Source organism: Nuphar pumila, chromosome 1 (genome assembly GCF_984573655.1).
Source record: "Nuphar pumila chromosome 1, dmNupPumi1.hap1.1, whole genome shotgun sequence".
In the NCBI taxonomy this organism is placed as follows: domain Eukaryota; kingdom Viridiplantae; phylum Streptophyta; class Magnoliopsida; order Nymphaeales; family Nymphaeaceae; genus Nuphar; species Nuphar pumila.
The window spans coordinates 49,467,692-49,474,918 of NC_143249.1; the positions used below are offsets into that span (position 1 = coordinate 49,467,692).

A 7,227-nucleotide genomic window follows, 5' to 3' on the forward strand; every position below is an offset into this window, starting at 1 on the left:
ATCTACGCTATCTATACAATTCTTCTTCTCTACATGGTACAAATCTAAAGAATCCTCAGTGATATATAACTCTGGCTGTTCTTCCACTAACTCATGTGCAATATCTACATGAAAGCAGTCCATGTCTCCTGCTGGTCCCATCGCGGCATTAAAAATATTCAGCTTGACATTTGGATTTCCCAATGAGAGATCCATGGCTCCGGTCCTACAGTTGATGCACGCATTGGCAGTCGCCAAGAATGGTCTGCCTAAAATGATCGAAGTCTGGTGCTGGCTGTCTACTCCTTCCATATCCAGAATAATGAAATCGACGGGAAAATAAAAGTCATCCACCTTAACTAGCACGTCCTCCAAGACACCTCTCGGTACCTTGACAGAACGATCTGCCAGTTGAAGTGTAATAGGAGTCGATCTCATCTCTCCTAGCCCGAAAGAATCAAAGAAATACCCGGGCAGAATGTTCACGCTTGCTCCCAGATCAAGCAAAGCACGTTCTATCCGGATGTTCCCTATAGTATAAGCAATGATCGGGGCTCCAGGGTCCTAGAGCTTTGGTGGTGTCTGATGCTGAAGTACTGAACTCACCTGCTCAGTAAGATGGCCCTGTTAGGAACTCTCTCTCTAGATTTACGCTTCTACGTACATAGCTCCTTCAGGAATTTGGCATATACCGGCACCTGCTGAATCGCATCGAGCAAAGGTAAGTTGATTTGCATATGCTTGAATATGTCGAGCATGTCCTGGATCTTCGCACCTTGCTTCCCTCTATATCCAGGAGACTCTAATGCTTTGGGATAGGGTGGTGGGGGAATATACTCGGGTGGTTCCTTCTCTTTGTGAGAAGTCTCACTCCTATCCTTCTTCTGCACTGAAGATGAAGATGGTGATGATGAAGATAATGAAGATGAAGATGGGGATGGGGATGATAATGATGGTTGAGCCGACGTAGGTGAAACAATGGTCTCTGGCTCCTCTATCCTCTCTCTACTCTCTCTCTCTCTCTGCTCTCGACGTGATACTCACGTCCACTCCTCAGGGCCATAACAGATTTGGCCTGCTGCTGTGTCTCAGTATGAAACAGGCCTCCAGTCCTCTAGTCCTTGCCCTTCGGGTTCATGACAGCCTGACTCTGCAATGTACCCTCGGGTCTCCTACTAATAGCCTCAGCTAACTGTCCAATTTGCGACTCTAACTTCGCAATGGACTGCGTATGAGAGCTTAATATCTGGCTACACTTCTCGAAGGCGTTCTGATTAGAGGTTTTCACCTCTTGGAATGCCTGGAGAAGTCTCTCCTCAAAAGATGTCTGCGGGGCAGACTCCTGCTGAATCGGGGGAGGGACTGAAGAAGAAGAAGACTGAGAATAGCTCGGTCTTTGGAATGGCTGAGTAAAAGATGGCTGCCGCTCTGGCTGAGAGGATGTAGGCATCTGCATGGAAGACTGTGAATTCTTTCATGAAAAATTGGGATGGTTACGCCAACCCGGATTATATGTCGATGAAAATGGGTTATTCGGCGGTCTGACGTAACCCTGAGCTGACTAAACTTGTTCTTAAACAAATTCAGGGTACTGATATGCCGAAGGGCACTCAGTGATATCGTGTGCCGGATTGGTCCAACTTCTGAGCAATCATGTCTACCTTGCACTGTAGTGCAGTAGATGGACCAATCTCAAGAACACCAGCTTTCTTCTGAATGCTGGGTGTGGCTCTATCAGAATGAGAGCTCGAAGCGTGGTGGAGGGAATTCTCGGCCAATGTATCAAATAACCTCCATGCTTCGTCCTCGCTCTTTAGCATGAATGTCCCTCCACATGAAGAGTCGATCATCTAACGATTCTTGTCAGACAATCCATCGTAGAAGCTATGCACCAGTTGCCATTTCGGCACCTGATGATGGGGACATTTCCTGAGGAGATCCTTCATTCTCTCCCATGTCTCATGAAAGCGCTCACCATCTAGCTCTGAAAAGCTAGTGATGGCTCTACGATATTGGTTCGTACGACCAATGGGAAAGTATTTCCGAAGAAACTCCTGTTGCAACTGATCCCAGGACTCTATTTCTACAGAATCTAAGGACTTTAGCCAATACTTGGTTTTGTCCTTCAATGAGAAAGGGAATAGAGTCAATCTCAAAGCGTCATCATCGAAATTCTGTATCTTTACAGTAGAACAGATTTCGAGGAATTCATCTAAATGTCGGTAGGGATCCTCATGACTAAGGCCATAAAAAGATGGGAGCATCTGAATAATGTTGGCCTTAATCTCATAATGTGGCGCTCCTACATCGGGTCTCCGAATGCAGGATGCCTGAACATAATCTGTGGGAATGAAGTATTCCCGCAGAGGACGTGGATGAACTGGGGGTGGAGGATCCATGTCAGCCATTGTTGTCGAACTTCGATGAGAATGTAAAATTCTCTCCGGGTTGTCAACAAATGGATGTAATGGCGTTCCTAGACCTCGTCGCCCCTGCATACACTGGTACTAAGACCAGATGTAAGCAAACGACCTAAATCTAAACTAACACAGGTACTAAAATGTAAATAAAACAAATAACAGTACTAAGAAACAGATATGCTATCTATCTATGTCAAAATTCTATAACTAAATAAATAAATAACAAAGTAAACTATTCTAAAATACTGAAACAAATAAATACAGGAAATCACAAACTAAGTTTTTCTAAAACTCACCTGTCTAATTGCTCCTTGCAGAATGAAAATTAAGTGAATCCTAGAAAGAATAGTACGTGAATCCTATATTTACTAACTATGTTAATCCTATATTCACTTACTAATCCTACTAACTAAAAAGAAAACAACTAATTAACTAACTAAAACAAATTAATAAATCAAACTCTAAGAAATAAAGTAATTAATTTGTCGTTCCCCGGCAACGGCGCCAAAATTTGGTTGATATTTTGAAATGATATTTTTAAGACAAGTATTTGCAATAAAGCTTTGGAAAATCGTCAACCAAAAGTTTAAAAACCGACTTTCCACAAAGTTGTAAGTATGGGTCGAATCCTCAGGGAACGAGAATTAATCAGAATATTTCTTAAAATGTAATTTATTAATTACAAATATCAGTAAACAATTACACAACTAATCAAATTACAATAAAAACAAATTGAAATAGCACTCCAGTCTTCAGTTGCACGCCAGGGGGTATTTTGGTCTTTTCACCACTTAAACGATATTTGAACTTGAACAAAGGATCCTGGAAAAATGAAGATGCTTTTCAACCTAAAATACAGAAAAATACAAAGTTAGTTTTATATTCCAACAATGAAAACAATAACTAAAACTAAGTCTAATTTTACGAAATTAATAAAACAAATGTTACTTATCAAACAATAATTAAATAAAATACTAAACTAATTCTAAAATTAACTAAATTAATTCTACTAATGATGTATGATGATTATGCAGCTCCTAAAATGCAGAAACTACTGAAAACAGGTCTAAAATGCCGAAAATAAGGAAATTACGAAAATGCCCCTAACTAGTACAAACTAGATTTCTGACAGGTTATCGGAAAACAACTGTTTGACAGAGAAAATGAGGTCCGATTTTCCCGAAACTTGTTCTGTTCTGTAACTGACAGATTAAATAATCTGACAGTTTTTACAGAATGAAAAAACAATATATGGAACTCCAAATATAAGCGTTTCAAAACTGGGAAAAATCAGGATATCGAAAGTCCTGTAATTTAAAAACCAGAAAAAGCGGTTTTCGCAAAACGCTTAAAAATCAGACCAAATCAACTCCGAAAGCGCTGAAATTTGGTATGCAGTTAGATAACACGTTGATAAAGTGAATAGAACACAAATTTGCTAAAAACTCAAAAATTTTGCCTATGAAATTACGACAGTGCGATGCAGCAAAAATCAGTCTTTTCTTTCAATGCACTATTCACTCTATTAATCTATTTTACACACTAAGAATGTAATCTAAATGTAATGCAGATTTAAATGATCCTATATGACTGATTATATGCTGATATTAACTACGATGAAGCTAAATGAAATCTAAATGAAGTATGATATGCATTTTATGACTAATAGCTAAATGAAATAATAATGCATTTACAACTAAGGCACTAAATCATGCAATCAAATATATGACTAAGTGCTGCACCAAATATAAACTAAATGCACTATACTAACTAAATTATTGACATACGACAAACCAACAAGCACACATCAAATCAACAAATATAAAATTTAACTAAAACAATTAAATAAATAACTATACTAGCTATTCTAAAATCACTATGGATTAAATCTAAAAAGAATGAGACTAATAGGGAACAATAAGATACGGGGTTGACTAGGACTAGGGTCGACTCGACTAGGCTCGGTTGACTTAGGTGGAATCGGTTTTGACTTAGCTAAGGTTGGGTTAGCTTGGGTGAGCTCGGTTTGAGTTAGGTTGGGTGAGATAGGCTCGAACTAAGGTTGACTCGACTTGGCTTGACTTAGATTAGGTTAGGTAGACTCGGTTGACCTAAACTTAGGTTAGGTTTGACTAAGACTTGACTAGGGTTAGGTCTTGGTCTTTGACTTGACTTAGACTAACTGGGTTTGATTTTTGTTTGACTAGGCTCGAGTTGGGTTAAGTAGGGATTATGTTTGACTCAACTAGGCTTAACCTAGGGTTTTGACTTGGGCTAGGGTTCGAGTTGACTTAGACACACGACACACCTAACTAAGTCAACTAGGTTGACTAGGTTAGGTTAGGTTTCAATAGGTAGGTTCGGTTGACTCAACCTAAATTTGACCTAGATTAGGTTCAACTTGGGCTAAGGTTGACTCGACCTAGGCTCAGTTTTGACTAGACTCAGGTGGGTTTAGACTAGGGTTTGACTCACTTAATTAGGTCGACTAAATTAGTAACCTATTAATTATCCTAAAGTTAATGCAAATCTAACGATTTTAATGTAGAAGGTTGGGAAAATAAAGTAATAATTATCAATGCTCAAACTTTGAAATAATTTGGATTCTCAAAAATCGCCCCACTTAATGAGGAAATTACAATCCTTAATTATATTTAAAGGCCTACTTTGGAAAACAAAAAGTCCAACTTAGAAAATCCCACGATTTCTACTTTCCAAGATTGAAGTAATTGATATTTATTTCTTTCTGAAAATCGTGGAACCTAAATTGGAAAATTAATTGAATTTCAAAAACACTTTCCAAAGCCAATGAGTAACTCCCTTTTTTAATGCACACTCAAAATTTAATGTTCCTTTGAATGCTCCACACGATTTTTTAATAAACTACTCTTTCTAAAAAAAAAATCAAATTCAATTACTTTAATTACCTTCCTTCTCAAAAATCGCCAACCCTAATGGTGCTACTTTCTAAACTAATGCAATTAAAACTACCTAGGGAATAAAAGGAATTAAATAGAAAAATGATTTTATAGGATTAAATGCTACCCTAATTCCCAACACTTACTTAATTGACCCCTAAAAACGGCTAAGGCAATAAACCCTAATACATTGAACCTAGACACCTTCCTAACCTACCTAATTGCAATTAATACTTTCTAAAAAATCAACCTAGAGCTCAATTGGAGCTCTAATGGCTGTCGCCCCTCCTTGGGGAAGAAGAAGACAAAAAAAATACAAACTAAAAGAAAACGATTAAACTAAATACCAAACAATTTGATAAAACTAAATTAAAATATGATAAAAAGAACTCCTAATTACACAAATGCAAACATGAACAACACTATGCTGGAATTCATTAAAAACATAAAGAAAATAAAACTCGATTTTTTGAAATTTTTTCAATAGACACAAAACACAAAAACACAAAATGATTAAAACAATTATTTAGAACAATCCTAAAATAATGAGATGGACTAACACAATTTTATGCTGCTGTTAACATACAAAACACACAGCAAACCACACGACTTACCAACCTAAACACACACATTTAACGAAAATGCAAAGATCGGCTAGAATAAATCTAGCCGATTTTTTTTTTTTTAATGAAAGCAAAACAAGACACAATCAAATCCCACGAATAAAATGAATCAAAATAAAATTTTATAATTGGATTTTCAGTAGAACAGAACCAAGAACACGCCTATGACAGATTTGAAGAATCGGCTAGATGAAGATCTAGCCGATTTTATCGATTTGATTGAAAAATAAAAAAAAATAAGATTCAAATAAATCAATCAAACAAATAAACCTAAGCTAATGTGCTGGTCTATGCACGGGATCTATTCTAAGGTCGAATCGAAAAGAAAAATACGAAACACAAAAAAAAATAAGAAAATAAAATCACACACAATTTCGGTTTTAGCTAGAAGGGAAGGAAGAATAAGACCTACCTCTTGGAAGATCCGACGACCGGGGGGATGAAGAAGAGCGGACCGTGGCTTGATCTTGACGTCCCAAACAGTTTGAGAATGCTGGACTTCACCAAAAAACAGCACCTTTGCAGCTGCTACACGTTGGAGATCCACCGAAGATGGAGTATGCGCCGATTCTCGATCGGAGGGTGTAGAAAACTGAATGGAGGTAGGGCCGGCTCACCTTGTTGGTGTGTTTCGCACTCCCACACAAGGTTAGTAGTCTCCACCTCTGCTACACCTGCAAAAACATAGCAAAATGGTGAAAACACAGCAAGGAAAAAGGAAGAAATGGAGAGAAATCACAAGAGAGGTCAAAATATGCTTGGAAACCAAGCATGAACCGATCTTTAATGGACAAAACTTGGGAGAATGGAGAGGAAGGAGATGCTGGAGCTAGAGGCACTGCAGGGGGCGTCCAAACAAAGCCAAAAACATCTAGAGCTTCTCTAAAAAATATATTTATAATTTTGACATTTTTCAGAAAGAAGGTTAAAAAATAAAAATTTGCTAGGCGCCACTTTCTGTGGGGTTTTCTGCAAAACTTTTTGAATTGGATATGGATAGGCGTGTGGGTTAGGTTTTGGGGTTTATAAGGGTTGATCCAAAGTCCAAATAACCTAATTGGGTCGGATATGGATCCGATCCACCTTGAAATCCGTGCCCAAACACTGAAATAGCCATAACTCTCTCATTTTAACTCCGATTTTTCTGAAATTCGAACCATAACCCCTTACTATCAAAATACATCTAAACATGGGTTTAAAACCTTAAAATTGATACAAAATGCATGAAAAGCTTATTAACATGATGCGCATTTCATGCATCATCAATAAGCCTCTTCAATCTAGTCC

The 7,227-nt window shown here is 37.8% G+C and overlaps 1 non-coding gene across 1 annotated transcript; it reads left to right on the forward strand.

Moving 5' to 3' along the window:
• Nucleotides 1-1,887: 1,887 nt before the first annotated feature.
• LOC149848901 (small nucleolar RNA R71) lies at nt 1,888-1,990 on the forward strand. The gene has a single exon (XR_016426489.1). It is a non-coding gene; the product is annotated as a small nucleolar RNA R71 (small nucleolar RNA).
• The last annotated feature ends 5,237 nt before the right edge of the window (nt 1,991-7,227 follow it).